The 17431-nt window shown below is 41.8% G+C and overlaps 1 long non-coding RNA gene across 2 annotated transcripts in view; it reads right to left on the bottom strand.

Moving 5' to 3' along the window:
- LOC113959642 overlaps positions 1-14978 on the bottom strand; it is a 138064-nt gene extending 123086 nt beyond the window's left edge. For both annotated transcript variants that reach the window (XR_003531888.1, XR_003531889.1), the window contains exon 1: positions 14910-14978. This is a non-coding gene — a long non-coding RNA (uncharacterized LOC113959642). The remainder of the gene's footprint in view (positions 1-14909) is intronic.
- Between the last annotated feature and the right edge of the window lie 2453 nt (positions 14979-17431).

Raw genomic sequence — 17431 nt, forward strand, 5'->3', positions numbered from 1 at the left:
GCATTTCCCTTGCTGAAGGGGGCTCTCTTACTTGCCTTCAAAGAGGGGTTTTCAAAGATCTAACGTGAACATGACCTGTTCAATTTAATTACAATGGAAAGAGAGAATTCCTGTGGTCTCTGGCACTCCAAACATTACACAACAGAGACTTCAACTAAGTGCTAATCAGATGTTAAAAAACTTGTTTGCAAACACAGGTTTAGTTTAAGCATCCATAAGATTCTAATATGTTATATTTTATTTTCTTGAGGTTATGTATGTTATCTATTTAAGTGAGAATCTAATTCTACATTTTTAATAATAAACCTAAAGCATTTAAACTAATAGCTTTAAAAGATTCAATACCAACAACAGCCACCCTATTAGTCATTATCACACAAACATAGCTGCCTGTACAAACTGTGATGGCCTCCAGTAAACAAAACTGGAATAGAAATTAAATTTTCGCACTAATATAAATACAACTCAGCAACTACTCTTTCATAAGTGATACTGTTTATATATCAAAGTAATATTTTTCAGGCAAAATAAATTATAATATCCAATAGTACTATCTTTCCATATGTTTTGAGTGGGATTTTTTGTTTCGTTTTTTAAAATCAAAGCACTGCTGTAATTTGATCTTCTAATTCGTTACCATAGCCTGAAACTTCTGAATTGCAAAACACCAATTTCTGCATCCTGCTGTTGATTCTTCTTTAATGAAAGAGAGCAAACATTGCTGGTCATCCTCTCCAGCCTTTCAAATACCTTTTACACAATCAACCTTATAGTTCTACTGAATCCTGTAGAGTTAAATGGAAGGATTTCTGATAAGGTTTTCTATCAAATCCAGTGCCACTCCAGAAAATGAGCATTAACAGTGTTTACAAAACTGCTCCACCATTTCCTCCCACTAACAAGGAAAAAAAATAAGCCAACTATACAGATTATAAAATCCTGTTATCTTTCATACTTTCAGTGTCTAAACCTGGCAGAATTGCAGTTGCTTCAAACATCTTTCTTCATAGCAAGAGACAGTTACAGGCACCTGTAAAGGTAACATTTTCAGCTGAGAACTCTTAGAGGAATTGCTTTCCCTGGACATCCACTTCTGTCAATGCACACACCAAGATGATGAGTGCTACAACACCCACAGTGGCAATTTCTCATCATGTTTCTCTAACATGTCTGACCTAATCATCCAGAGGGACAGCTAATTGATTTTATAGTCGTGGCTAAAATTTAGTCCACTTGAATCTGAGGCAATATGGCCAGAAGAAAACAAATGTAAAAATCCAGCAAGGATGTCAACTCATGCTTAAAGGGGTGTGGTACGCCTCCAGTGTGCATTACATGCTGAGACTGTGTTTTGATACTCATACAGAAAACAAGTAATTGCATTCTTTCTGCATACACAGTCATCTATTCTTCATGCTCACATTTAGCACAGATGTAAAACACCCCGACACCCTACAACAACCTCCAGTTGTAGAGCAGAACAATGGAAGACACAAATCTGGTGTGGAACAAAAAGAGTCAGAGGTCAAGGGCACTGTTAATGGGCATGGAAGACCTGCAATAGCAGGGAGCTAGTTAGATCTGCTTTCTCTGATGATCACAATTATAGAAAGAAAGTAGATTGCATCTCAGATGAAAAAAAGGTAAAATCCCTGCTGGTTCCCAATAAGCAAGCAGCAGAATTCTTGAAGCCTACCTAGCATTTTTATATCATCATGGTCCAGACACACACAACCAAACATTTATTCCTTTTCCAAATATTAAGTAAAGAGATAGCTAAAAACGTGTGTCTTAAAGCTCTTGCTATAGGATCACCTCTACCTGTCAGAAAAAGCATGGTCAGGCCATGTCCAGACACAGCAGTATTACTGAGATGAACTTTGTAACAGCACAGTTCAGCATGAATCTCACAGTACTAGAGCTACCAAACCCTGCCAGAACTGAACAGGTTCTTCACGAGGTCAGTTTTCCCATAGTCTTTCATTTCCTGATCACACACTGACAGCTGGAACCCCATTTTCCACCTGGACAAAAGATGTGGACATCTTCCTCCCACCACTCAGCGCTGTCTGCTCCGGTCACAAACAGCTTCAGCTTCCAGAGTGCTACAATTTGTCAGGTGGATGGATCACGGTGGACAAAGCAGCAGACATGGATATTTAAGTAAAGATAACAATGGCAGCAACCACTAATAATTTTTTCTGTGCCCTTTTAAGCCCGGTACCCTTACTTAATTTCTGCGTTTTCACAGAAGCACGAGATGAAAACTAAAAACACCCCTGTGCTGCTTTTCAGTTTCAGTTTGCTTTCAGAAGGTAACAAAGAGTCCATGAGTTGTCCACACAGAATTAGACTGGTACAGTTTAGATTAATTCAGAACTCACTGCATAGTTATGTCCTTATCATAGAGCAATTAGAGGTGGCTAAAATGTTTCAAAAACCAGGTTGCTTTTGCACCACTCGGATCATTCTTTGTTGTGTGAACTTTCTTCAGAAAGAAAAAGCTAGCATCAAAAGTCTGCAAAGCCCCTAATTGCTAGACTTCTAAAAAAACCCAGAAAGATAGATCAATGCATTCAAATTCTTCCACAGAAACACTTTAAAATTCTGTGGCTTATTTTGTGATCTGCTCCACTGGCAACAGAGCTGCTCTGGAGTATTTCAGAAATATTGAGCCTCTCCCTCAGTAGGTCACGGAAGGCCCAATGCTAAAAAGAAGCATCTAGCTTCAGATTAATTTAAAGATTTACCTGCAGCCTGTAGTACTTTTTACCGAACATGCATGCACTGGCTCTCATTGTCTTCTCTTTGTTATTTGAAAGACAACTCATATCATCCTTCTGCTCTCCCACAATAATTTTCTTTATTTCCACAAAATCATTAAAAAAAAAAAAACAAAACAGAGACCTTTCATGACACGTGTGCAGCAAGTTGAATTTCTTAAACTAAGCAGTGACAGAGCTATTAAATCAGCCTCTACCCAAGGGAAGAAAGTCTTCTAAGAGAAGGGTCCAGCCCCAAATAGTTACTAACTTCAAGTGAAGGAGAAACAGTAAAAGGAGATCTTACACATGGAAAAGGGTAACTGCTGAATGTGTTCTGCTATGCTAAAACTCACAAGCACATGTGTCCTCAGAGTTCATGAGATATAAAGATAAAGGCCCTATTGCTGGGAAAGAAAAAAAAAAAACAACAAACCACAATAAAAAGCCCCACATACCCAGCACATGAAAGAAGCGTGAAGTTCTTCATTGAAGTATAGTAGATCTCATGTGAAATGTACACATAGCTTCCAAAAGAAATTACTATCTCCACTCATTAAACAAACAAACAAACAAACAAACAAAAACCAGCAAGACCTGATGCTGAACAGTGGAGTAGACACATGACAGCTAATAAGAATGAGTTTTCAGGGATAGAAATTACTGAGATGGAAGCAAAATCCAAAAAGCTTATTGCTGTCAAGTCTGGGCAGCAGAACAATCTTAATCACAGAACACCAAAAGAACTGGTACATGAAATTGCAAGTCTGATAGCACAGATATTAAATAAATCCATCAAATGAGGGAGTACCACATGACTGAAGAAAGCCAAATATGGTACCTACACTTGGGAGGAAAGATAGAGGGGAAAAAAGTCGTTTTGGTAATACAGACACATCAGTCATCTACAGATAGCACACAAATCTTGAAGAAAGAACAGAAAACAAAAGCATATAAAATGAATTGCAGAAGACCAATCATGGCATACTAGTCCAAAATGTCTCTTTTCTATTTTATTCCCTCAAAAAATGCTGTGAATATAATATATTTGGATTTTAATAAATCAATTGGCAAAGCACTATATAGGCTAAGTTGGGAAAAGTGGGAAAATCCGCAAAAGTATAAGATGTATAAGTCACATAAACTAAACAAGAGCAAGGGAAAAGTACCAGAAAGAAAGCTCATTAGTAAGGAATGACAATGGCCTCCAAAGACATAGAGTTGATCATCAGAAGGGAAAAATCATGACAATGAACAATTTAAGATGCAGCACATGTAACAACTGTGAGTGCAAGTGCAGGATGATTCCAAACCATCAGCACAGTACCATCATGAGACTAGGAACGTGCAGTCAAGAGAACAGGCAAATGCAATTGATGTTGCTTTCACAATTGTTTTGAAGAAGGGCGCTAAGGCTGGCCAGAGGCTTGAGGTGGATCACACTACTGAGATACTGGATCTCAATACTGAGATTTCTAAAGACAAGCACAAGTTTTCTCCAGCAGACTTGAGTCTTCAGTCTCAAAAGCTAGATTCTATTAAAAACCCCCAAACCCAGAATACTCAAATTGAGCTTGAACCTGGTCACCTGGTACTGAACTTTACACTGTGGCAAGTGGGCTGCTATCAGTAAGCTCAAAGGTATTTCAGGTGTGTCTACAGGGGCTCACTTGCAGCAACAACTCTACTGTAAAGCATGCTCATGAGGTAAAAGCCATGTTTCTTCATGTAAAAACCACTGTGATTTATCTAAGCCAAAATGAAGGAAAAAAAAAACAACCAAAAAACCAGTCCTTCACACCAGAGGAATATATAGGCATTTGTAATATGAGCACAAATAAATTTAAACTCAAAATTACACAGGTTTGACTGCTAAAGAGTTTGGTTCTAGAGAAGCTTTTCAGTAAAATGAACAGTGGGGAGTTATTTGACTGATGTGAGGATGAAGCTGAGCTGGTTTTGAGGAGAAGCTTCACCTGCAGAGGACCATATGATGCACCTGACAGTGTTAGCAGAGAATGAACCCCATGACTGGGTAGCACTGCCCACCAATCAACACCAAACCAAGCCACATCTACCCATGCCATCCCATTCTCTCCTTTTCTCTCTGCTTGTGTGTGTCACTCACTTACTATGTCTTTTCTCAATTCAGATGGCAAACCCTCCGGGGCTGTAACTTGTTAGTTATACATAGGGTTCCTGACAGAAGCCCTAGTAAAGCCTCAAGGCTTTAGCAAACATATTTAGAAATTATGCAGGCGTGGATAAAGCAGTGGAGCTTAACAGGTGGGCAGGATCCACGAGCACAGTCAGTGAAACTGATGTCTAATGTGGCAGTGCAGTGGGAATTTAGACTGGTTGAGCTGTTAGATCAGATAATTTTTATTTGCTTCCTCCTGTATGGAACTGGTAAAATTCATACTATAAACTCAATCACAAAATATTGTACACATAAGAAAAAAAAAACCCTCAAGACAAATCCTGTTTTGGATAACTTTCATCCTATTTAAATCATGTCTCAGGTTAGGTTACATCTATAAATAACAATATGTTTTGCCAAAACAATGCGAGAATGATGTAAATATATAGATAAATATATATATAATATTATTTTATATATAAACATATATATATATAATCGAAGCTCAAATAAGGTACACATTAACATTTTACAAAACAAAAAGTATAAATACTCTCTGAATCTCAGTGGCAAAAGACACTTATCTCTGCATGAGAAAACTCAAAGTGCAAATGCAGTGGCAGCACTTTTGTTATACAAACAGACAGAAATTGATGTGCAAAACCTGTTACCCAATCCCAGATCCAAAGACAGAATTTAGGCTCTCACAGGGATCCCTTCCTCAGGCTTGTGTAGCTCTTTACAGAAACAAGGGAGACATGAGGTTTGAGGACCAAAAAAGACATTCAGAGACATCCCCGAGCAGACACAAAATATTCCAGTAGAACTCCTGTCTTCCAAGGCAACCTCCCTCCGTTTCCCACCTTGAGTCACCAGGGCCCGTGTCCAAACCCCTCCTGTCTCATTCCTTCCCTCTTTCCACCTTCTGACACAGCCTGGTTTATATTTCATCTGCATTTAAATAACCTGCTGATCACCTGGTGCTTTGGATACAGAAGCTCTTTTTCTGTTTCAGATTGCAATTTAACCTCAGCCTGAAGCAAGGAGGAACTTCTTAGGAAGATGTGCTTAAACATACAGTAAACCCTGGGCTGCAACATTCTTGCTTGCTCAGCAAGGATGGAACATGCGCTGCTTAATTGCACAGAGGTGACAGGTAAGCTTTCAGAATGTTATTACTGACACATATTTTTCAGAGGCTTCTAAACTTGGCAAGAATTAAATAGAAGCAGCAGAGTATTTTCCTCTAAAAATGCAGACTTCTGCCAAACCTACTCTGCAAAGCCCCTTCAACTGCGGTTGAAGGGGCTTTTGCAAGTGACAAAACATTTCCCCCCCCCCATTCATTCTCAAAAATAACCGTAAACATTTTGATGAGGCAACAAACAAAAAAGACAGACAGCGTGAAAACTTTCAATACCAATATTTAAGTTTATTACAGTTTATCGTGAGGGAGCTAGCAGGCCTGATAGAAAAGAGTATTCCCATCTTACAGTTCAGTAAGATAAATGTTTTTGATGCCTTGAGTTCCATATTAAACTCACTCCAAAGAACAGACTACATGTAGAGCAAAGGGTATTTACTGTAGCAGAAATACCAGAAACCATTTAGAAATAAGAAAAAAAGAAAGTCTTCTCTATGAAGTTTAATTTTGAAAAAGACTCGATAATTTAAGTTGGGTTATCTGGTACAGATGAAATTGGGATGAAATTTTAGGCCAGAAAAAAAACATAACCAGCACCAAGAACTACTTTCAACTTCATGGAAACCACAAACAGGAGGTTTAGAGAACAGAAATATCAACTCAATCTGCTCCAGTGGGAACTGCAGTCAGCAGAAATACTAATTCCATTGTATTAAGCAGGGGAAAAAAAAAAAAAAAAAAAAAGAGGCACATTGACTAACATCTGAAAACACTGTTTACAAAACTGACTAACAGTATATGCCGGTCTGGTAAACAGCAGACTGGTTCTCTCTGTATACTTCAAGTCACCATAGTATGCTGAACAGGCTGCTTTAACCAAACTGCAGCACTGTAAAGCCTATACATTAGAGAAGGACCAAGGTAAGCCATTCCAGATTATGCTAAGGTTCCATTTACGAAGGGACAAATTTCTCTCATTTGACCAGAGTTAGGCAGTTTAACAGTAAATGTAATGATAACCAGCCTATGCAAGTGCTTCCATTTTTGATGGCAAGGCTAGAGGTAAAGAAGCACTAGAGGAAACAGCTTAACAAATCCTAACAATGACAGCAACACCTGCACTGTACAGAGAGGGAACCAGACAAGTCTTTATTGCTGCTGTTGATTGCACAGAAAGAGGAGCTTATCCACAATGTACCAAGTTAGCCAAAACTGTCTTCCTTCCAAACTAATGTAAGATGGCTGAAAAACCTACCATGCAGTCTGACAGTGCTCCTCTAGTAAATTCTGAGCCTAACAGTTTCAACATCTACAGCTCAAAGCTCAAAGAATGCAATGGGGAAGCGCTGGAATACTGCACATTGGTTTCAGGGGTGCATGGGGAGGCTGCAAGTAATGGTGAGCAACCAGATAAAAATGAGAGGTACTGATGGGACATCATCCCCCACTGGGGATTCGGGGATACTGGATATCAACTTGAGTGGATAGGTGAAGAGTGAACAACACTACAGGGAACCAGACTTCATTGATGCAAATATTCACAAATTATTGTTTCTTCATTTGTTGTGGTTATGTCCCATCCAATCCAAACTTGCCATGGTGAAAGGTACAGATAGAGGGAAAGAAGAAGTATAATACAACATTCCCTCTGATCTCGTTCCAAATGCCTCTGCATCCAGCCCCTGTTGCTCATGCATGCATCCTTTCTCACCTTCACTCCTCTGCTTAGTGCAGTTTTATATGAGTGTGAGAAAAACAAGGCTGCTGGAGCACACAGGTGGGATTCTCACATCTAATAACTTCTCAAATATTACTGCAAATCCCTTGCAATTCTCTCCAGAGACATCTTACTCCACTTATTATTTCATTTCCTGTTTGTTCCATTGTAAGTTTCCTTTTATTTAATTTCATGCAGCTTGGCAGAATAACATCAAGCAATTAAAATGAGGCACATATAACACTCACAAAACTACTGCAGAAGTCTCCAGTGTTCTCTATATCGTTTGAATTAATTCACATTTCACAGATACCGGCCTACGATGTCTCTTTTACTCTGCACTTCATTCCCATTAGCAGATATTATAGTTAAATTATATAATTGAATCATTATTCATCAGCAAAACATCTAACTATCCACCTTCAATGTCTCTCATGCTAGAGTCAGCCCAGAGATAATGAGTCCCAAGGCAGGAAAGTTTCAGCAGCAGGAATGCAACCATTGATCTTGGCACACAACCACGCAGTAGGTGTTCACTCACTGTAGAAATTGCTCCTTGAGTGTGGGACCTCAACATACCAAAAACATAAGCTTTAATTTAAGAACAAAACACATTCTCCATTCTCACAGTCATGAAATCATTGACATGGACCAAATGAAATCCAATGCAATATCATCTTCCTTACTCTGGAGACAGCCTGAGCAAATCTAAAAAATTAAAAACAGAGTCGTTCAGCTAATCCAGTTGATTCCAAAACCTAAATAGGGGAGGGGGACAGGAAGGTCTTAATCAGTTTTGTGTCCCTGATGAGCTTCTCAGGAACATCTAGTTAAAACTGTCAATCTAAATTCAAAACTGTTGAAGTGTGCATCATCCTTTACTAAGCTATAAAAAGTCAAAACTCTTTCCAGCTCCTCTTTTAGAACTCTACAATGCAGTGAAGCAGTGTCAATATAAAAGTATAGCATCTTAGCACAGAACATACAGAAAAATTATGTGAAATGTAACTCAATTCATAAGTTTCAGGTACCTGTTTATATGCTGCACTCCTCTAAGTATCCATCTTGCTATTCCATTAGAAGTTGCTAAATTGTTTCTACTTTACTGCAAAATTAGACCAGGATATATGTCCTATCTTCTATCGCATCTTTGCAACTCTGTGCTGGTGTGCCAAAAACTTCAGCTCAGGAGCTGCAAGGAAATCTTCACTGCAAGTCTAATTTGCCCAGCAATCACATAACGCAGAGCAGTCTCTCTGAACACCGTGTTTCAAAATATCATGTATTTATTCACTCAGTCCTTACAGAAGCACAGTTAAAACACGCATGAGAGGTTTAATTTTTAAAACCACTAATAAATAGATCATCCGCAACTTCGAATCACAAGGGGGCACCACATTCACTGCACTATTTCAGGCCAATTAGCACATTTTTTGGGAACGAGTTCTTAAAACAACCAGTGAATTACAACATGAAAATAACAGTTTCCCAGTTGTTCTAATTAAGACAGAACAGGAAACTTAAGCAAATCCTCTGCTGGTATAGATCCATCTAATTCAGCTGAGCTCTGTTACAAATAATTTCAGCTTTATTACTTAGAAAGTACGCAAGTAACAATTAATTTGAAATAAAAAATCTCTGGCACTTTCTGTGGATCACCACATGCTTATTAAGATAAAATTAATCACAGGTTTTCTATCTCAGCTTTGGTGGTTTTCATAGTTTCTCATTGTTGTAGCAGTGAGTCTATACTTCCTCCCTGTAAGTAAACAGTAAAACACTGTCTAGAAGTTAAAGAAGTTTCCTGCGTCTTTCCATTGTCACGTTTATTCCCAGAGTATGAAACTCCTGCGCTCTGTACTCGTTGGTTATGTCTTTCCCCCAGTTTCAGGATAACCACCTCTTCGCATAATGCAGTTTTACAATCTCAGAAAGCAAAGTCACAGAATCACTGAATCAACCAGGTTGGAAAAGACCTCTGAGATCACTAAGTCCAACCCATGACCCAACACCACCCTGTCAACCAGACCATGGCACTAAGTGCCACATCCAGTCTTTTCTTAAATACCTCCGGAGACTGTGACTCCACCACCTCCCTGGGCAGCCCATTCCAATGTCTGATCACACTTTCTGTAAAGAATTTCTTTATAATGTCTAACCTAAACCTCCCCTGGCAGAGCTTAAGACCATGCCCTCTTGTCCTGCTGCTGGTTGCCTGGGAGAAGAGATCAATGCCCACCTGGCTACAACCTCCTGTCAGGGAGTTGTAGAGAGTGAGTAGGTCTCCCCTGAGCCTCCTCTTTTCCAGGTTAAACAGCCCCAGCTCCCTCAGCCTCTCCTCATAGGGCCTGCGCTCCAGTCCCTTCATCAGCCTCGTTGCCCTTCTTTGGACACTCTCCAGCACCTCAGTGTCCTTCCTAAACTGAGGGGCCTAGAGCTGGACACAGTACTCCAGGTGTGGCCTCACCAGTCTGAGTACAGGGGAAGAATCACTGCCCTGGTTCTGCTGGCCACGCTATTCCTGATCCAGGCCAGGATGCCATTGACCTTCTTGGCCACCTGGGCACACTGCTGGCTCATGTTCAGCTTCCTGTCAATCCAAACTCCCAGGTCTCTTTCTGCCTGGCCGCTCTCCAGCCACTCTGTCCCCAGCCTGTAGCACTGCATGGGGTTGTTGTGGCCAAAGTGCAGGACCCGGCACTTGGCCCTGTTAAACATCATACCATTAAATTCAGCCTATTTATCCAGCCTGTCTAGGGTTCTCTGCAGAGCCCTCCTACCCTCCAGCAGATTGACACTCCCCCCCAACTTGCTGTCATTTGCAAATTTGCTGAAGGTGCTCTCAATGCTCTCGTTCAGATCACTAATAAAGATATTAAAATCCAGCCATTCATCTTCAGCCAAGCAATCAAGAAACACAGTGACCATTGTAAGTTTCACTTTTAAAAGCTACCGTTCCTTAAAATGGGATAATAGTTGTTTCAAATTTATTTACAAGTTGTTTATCCAACTCATGCAGCTCAATAAAATTAGATGTTCATTATTCTGCCCTGCCTTAGCCACATTTTAGATGCTTTATTTTCAGCTAAAACCACAAGTTAATCTCTGCTTGCTTTCCCAATACATTTCAAACCAAATAACCATCAACCTTCACATATGGTCTCAAGCAGACATTTGACTTTGTTTTTGTTTTCCTCTGCTTCAACACCTCCTCAGATTACTCAGCTTCATTCTCTCATACCAAACACCCATTAGCATCCAGTCTTGTTTTATTTACTACCTCCTCCTGGGCTTCACCCACTCAAGATCTCCCTTATGGTTCTTCAGATCTGAAGCCGTATAGTGCCAAGCACACGGTGCTTGTTTTCCCTGTACTACAAATTCATGCTACAAGCATCAGTGTGACTCAACTCCAAATGAGCATTAGAACAGTACTTGCATTAATTGTTAGTTATTTCCGACAGCCCTGGAGAGTCTTCACATTAAGAAATAGTCTCTTGAAACCATTTTAAGCTTGTTCCCCCATTACATGGCAACCAAAGACCAAAATGAATAGAAAAAATAAGAGGGTAGACACTAGAAATACCCATTAAGAAAAGCTACATGGAAGGCAAAGAAGGTGCTACTCTACTGTTTTAACATAAAATGTACACAATGAAACTACTATAAACTGAGAAGATCTTGTTTTAAGGAAAAACAAAAACACTGAACTCCAAATTAATTGGCACAAAACATGATGTTCCTACAGACCACAGGAGAAAGTCATGTACATTGAATGTGAAATATTCCCCATTACACTGCATTAAAGTAGAAAAAGAAAAAAAAAAAAAAAGAAGAAAAAAAAAAGCAGATCTTTGTCCAACAGACCCAAGGAAAACCTTCTTTCTGGGCTTGTTATTCAGTAATTACTCACCACACCATGTTGCACACCTTCCTGAGGCAACAGATTCAAGCTAATATCAGAAACAGAGTATCAATTCAAACTACAGTGCTTAAGCAAGGACTTAACCCTAACATTTCAGAAACATGGAGTAAAGTAGAAGTACCTCTTTCCCAACTTGGCAAACTTTGCTTTTATGCAGATTTGTGATGCTGTTCTTTATTGCTTTATTTCAGCCTATTTGTCAGGAATATACTGCTTTTCTCCAAGTAAACAGAATAGCACTCTACTACATTTTCTAATAATAAAAGCAGAAGCACAACATCAGTGCAGTGATAGATGAAGAATAAATAAAAGCCATCATAAAGTAGCTAGAATGAAGAAAAATGTTTTAAAAATAAATATTTAAAATAGCTCATAAAGAACTATGCAGACACTGCTTTAACTAACATTATTAAAGTCTTTGAACCCTGAACCATTGCTTTTGCTTAATGTCATACCCCCAAAATGTGGGTGTTCCCTTGTTTCTGATGTAAATACCAATGGTCATTACCATTAGTAAACAAGTGAAAGATAAAAACAGTCCACAGACTCTAGGGAAAAATAAGAAAAAGGGAGGAAAAGGTGTTTCAGTCATGTGAAAATGACTCCATGACTTCACAAGCACCTTGCTCTTCCTTGTCCTCAGTCCTTTAAGCACACTACAGCAATGTTCAGCACAGGCAGCAAAGCTGAAGTGAACCTGGACATGCCTGCAGACTGATGAAGGGCAGGATGTACACATACTACCCAACGTCGAGCTCTTAAATTATCTACTTGGGCTTCTAGTCATACCTTCAATGGAGGGAAATGTTTCCCCAGGGACTTACACTCCTTTGTGCCCTCACAGAAGTGGTGTCTTCACTGGCTGGAGAGGGGACTCAGCAAGGCTAGCCAGACAAGTTCGGCATCCATCCTGTTCTCCAAATGCCAGGGACATTTTTAAGCCAGACCCACTAGGAAGACAGCCAAATAAAGTCTTAAATGATACATTCAGTGTCCAAGGTCCCCCTCCAGACACAGCATGTGAGAAAGCATGCATCACCAGATCTCCGACCAGTGAACCCTTCTGCAGATGGATGGCATACACCCACACATACTTCTCCTGGCCTCTTCCATAGCAACTAGAAGCACCAACCACCGAAAGTCTCCTTGTTGCGCCTGTGGTGGCATCATAGGTGTAACACATCTCCAAACACCTTCTCCTACCCAGAGTGCTATTATAGGACAGCAACCTGAAGGCTTATTAGTGAAGATGTTACCCAGGGATGTTGCTCTCTGCTCCACCTCTCAGCTCTGCACTGAACATAACATTTAGTTTGAAGTATCTCTCTCAATGAAAAACTGAGGACCAAAGGCATCTGTAGTGCCTATACCACCTACTGAGAACTTTTTTTACCCTAGGACCACAGTTGTATGCTACCAAAACTAACAGATTAGCCCAGGAGAAGGCAGTGTCCTCAATGGCACAACAGGAAAAAACCATTCTCTCAGACAAACTTGATCAGCTTCTTGCTGTAAGTCCATTTAAAACTCTGAGGAAACGTCTTCATCAAACAACTAATAAATAAGACTAAAGCTAAAACAAAGCCATGTAACTCAATCCTAAGAAATGTGATACAAGAATCCACAGAAATTAACAAAAAATTCTTCTCCTTCCTGAACGACAGCCCTTTCACACATAAACACAGTCTCAGAACTCTTGTCAAGTTGAAATGGCTACAAAGGAAGAAAAAGGTGTCTCTGAGGACACGCTCTGCTGTGCACTGAAGCCTAAAAGAGTGGGAACTAGTGAGACAGAGGCTTTAAAACCTCATTGTTGCCTTTAGTTCTTATTTCCTCTCCAACTGACCAGAGTCTGATAGGAAATTTTCTTATTGTTAAAGAGATACAAACACGATAGTCAGAGTAGCTCAGAACCCAATCAACACCTTACAGAGTGGCCACAAATAACAATTCTGATCACAATTTCTCACCCTGCTGAATTAGCTTTAAGGTCATCTGGCCTTATTCTTGGTATTTTTTTTCCTATCACATTGCTAACTCCTTTAATCCATAAAGAATAGCCTGATCTGAATTTCCAAAAAGTGAAAACAAGTGTATGAATCCATGCTAAAATGTCCCTTTAAGCATCTAAGTATAAAAGCCAAATGCTAAAGTTGCCACCTGGCCCCTGTAAGCACCTGGAGGACCCACATTCTCTGCTGCAAGGTACATGAAAAACCACTAAAATCCTCTCCCTCTCTCTCTCTCTCTCTCTCTCTGAGATGGTATCTTCAAATTCCTCCAAAACCCATGTCAAAGGGAACAGGAAGATGAGACCGTGTGCAGCCTAGCCACCCTGGAGTCATGTCTGGCACTTTCTCTTAGTTATCTCACACAGATGAGACATTAGCAAGGATGGCTGTTCTCCAACAGCTGTCAGACCTTGTGTTAAGGTGACTATTTCAAAATTTAAGATAACTTTTCTGGCAAATGAGAGTGAATTTAGTGATTAGTAAAAGCTAACTAAAAGATCATAAGTTCATAGGACACTTACCATGAATGAGGAGAATTTTACCTCTAGTCCCTGCTCTACCTGAATTGAAACAGAAATACTGAGTAATCCTTCTGTTTGGCCGTCTTGAGCTCCACTACATAATCTTTCCTTGCAGCCAAGAGGTGCAGCAGGGCACCCCAAAATGTCAAAAAACACTTGGATCTCGACTATAGGGTCATATGCAGTCTACTATTAGAGGCGCAGAATTACAACAACACTGGATTAAAGAAGGTCTGGTCTTTTATGAAAGAGATTATAAATACTGACTAAAATAGTTTAAACTACTTTTCTCCTTGCTCTTAGCTTTAGGAAGTTCACTTTTTTCACAGTGGAAGGAAATGGGCCAATACAAAAGAGGTCATCTGGTACCATCCTATTTCTTCTTTCACTCTCCCTTCTATCCCTAGAAAGTAATGTAAGTCCTGGTGAATATGTCATACCTTAATTACCAAGAACAATAATCAATTAAGAAAAATCATTAAGGGCATATTGCTTTCATGTAGCTCTAAAATGAAATTTAAATCACTTTGCATCTCTTCAGCGTATATTTAAGAGGCTTCTTCAAACCGGACCTAACCTGCTACACCAAACCACTGCCGTGCCGCGTCCCTCTCAGGAGGATGGGCACGGGCAGAAGGAAGCCCGTTTCGGCCGCGGTGGTCACGGCTCACGCTGATGGGTAACTTACCGGCTGCGGCCGCCCCCGCCACGCCTGCCCCGCCCGGCTCTCAGCTCGGCACAGCCGCTCCCCCGCAGTCGCAGCCCGGTTTGGGGCCGGGATTCACCCACGAGCCCGGCGCGGAGTGGGGAGCGGGCGCCGAGCCCGCATCCAGCGCAGGGCGGCCCTGCCCTCTGCGGGGGCCGGGAGGTACTGCGGGGGCGAACACCGCGGCGGGGCCGGCACACGGATATTGCACCAGGGCGGGTCTAAGAGGAAGGTATAACCGCGGGGTCAAGCGCGGCGCTAGGGACCCACGGGAGTCTTTTCAGCAGTCGCGGGCAGAACCCCTACGGAGCAGGAGCCCACAGGTACCGCACCTGCCGCTCCCGGCCCGCAGGGCACGGCAGCGGGTGAGGCGGGGAGCAGCGGCGCTCCTCCTGGGGCCGCCGCCCTCCCGGCCCCCCATCGCCTGCCCATGGGCGGCCCTGCAGCCGGGACGGCGGCCCCAGGGAAAAGGCTGTGCCCGAGCGGCCTGGGGAGCTGCGCGGCGGGGAAAGGAGATCTCGCCCGTCCGAACACGTGGGCTGCGGGCACAGAGCAGCGGGTCTGCTGCCGCCCCCACGGCGACTGTCTCATGCCCCCTAAGCTGAGCGAGGTCTCACTCATTGCCCCTCTTAGCTCCATCCTTCCCTCCACCTCTTCCATGTGTGTTCATCTCACAACCCCACAAGTACCAATTTATTGTCACGTTTTTAAAAAAGCCCTCAGACGAGCTCTCTAAAGTCTGATCATTTAACATATCCCACCCTCGGGGACGTTAATTTGATCCCTGATGCTGAAATAGCAGAAGGAGTAGCTGTACTGCTTTCTCCTCCAGAGAAGCCAAGGCATTATCAGGAAAACTCAATATGTGGCCAAGATAAGTATATGGATAGAAAAGTTTGTTTACATTCAGCCTTGGTGTGATGGAGTGGATGCTCATTGAAAGAAGCATTTCAAGGACCTGGAGGGTTCCTGTTATTGAATCCTCAGTGCTGTGACTCAGTGTGTGGCAAGGGCTGTAAATCCTTGAGAGTTGTTTTCATTCTTAGATGCTCTTAACACACAGCAACAGTGGCAAGAAACGTCTTCATCTTTTCCTCTGCAGCTGGAGCTGGCTTCTATTAGCTGAGCCTTGTGGTCCCTAGGTTAGGTTACCACCTAGTAATTTACTAGAAAGAGCAGCTTCAGTGTAGAAAAACATGAAACAGCTGATCTGTGTAAGGGAGATATTAGAGGGATTTATTTTTTTAAGCATGTCGATTTTTGAGGAGCAGTTGCACTAGTATTTAGGGTTTTCCCTTCAATTGTAGATCAGCTTTAAGGTCCCCATCTTCAAGGGAGATTAGCAGGTGAACCAGGTTAATTGTTCAGTCATCATTAGGTCTGTCTCTCCTTCTTCCTCCCTCCTAAAGACGCTATTTATGATCAACAAGTAGTAGGCTTTCTCAGGCTCGATGTCAATTCCTGGGAAAGGAGGACAAAATACATCACAGCGATCTGAGAGGTGGACTCTCCCCAGTAGTCATACTCTCTGTGCAAAAAGGACACTGCTAAACTGATTGACAGCATTGTAATCAACTCCCTAAGAAAGACAAATCTCCATGGTCCTTCTCAATACTCTCCCTAATAACTCTGGTACTATGTATGCAGAGACTAAACTGATGGAAGGCAAAAGTGACAAGCAGAGTAAATCATCGGTGAAATCTAAGGACTAGATGTGAAATATTTTGGTTTCTTTACTGTTGAGGAATACATTCAGTGCAGGTAGCTCTGTGTGCAGCTGCAGTGGGAGCTGCAGGTTGAGTTCTGGGTGGCGAGAGCCACAGGCAAGGGGCCGTGACCTGCCGGCCCTTTGCATAACTAGGGGCCCGAGGACCCGTGGCGCCGGCCAGCGGACGGGACACTCAGAGACGCGGCAGGAGCCAAGGACTCCCAGACTTTGCGCGCTTGGACTGTAAGGGGATAAAAGTCCAGGGTTTCCTTTGTTAGCAGTCCCTCCTCAGAGAAACCAGCTCGAGCTGTTATTTTGTTATTTAGTTATTGCACCACAATTAAATTATTTTAAGGATCGGGACGTCTGAGACTCTGCTACGGGAAACCTGGGATCAAGGCGGTGAGAAAACCTGGTCTGACTGTGTGTTGGGTGTGTAGCTGCCAGGGGGCTTTGGTCCCAGCTCAGGTGGTGCGAGTGTGACTGCCAGTGTGGCTCCTGGATGATCGGACAGGGAAGTTTCCTTAACATTTTACCTTACCCTGAGACCTCTTGACAAAGATGATTATTAGGTGGTGACTAGACTTGTCATTTCTGCAAGTGTAAAAGCCTTGGTCATTGTTGAGATTGAAATACTGACAAGCCACCAATTCCCTAGCTCAGTACAAGACTACTCTTCCCATGAAGTTTGCCACATAACTGCCACTTAAATAAGGCAGAAACAAAAGTCAAATGCTTTCAACAGCGAAATAAATACACATGCTCCATGACTTGACACTGAATGTGTGAGAGGTCA

The sequence above is a fragment of the Corapipo altera genome, unplaced genomic scaffold, assembly GCF_003945725.1.
Source record: "Corapipo altera isolate COAL_440 unplaced genomic scaffold, ASM394572v1 1, whole genome shotgun sequence".
NCBI classification, from domain to species: Eukaryota; Metazoa; Chordata; class Aves; order Passeriformes; family Pipridae; genus Corapipo; species Corapipo altera.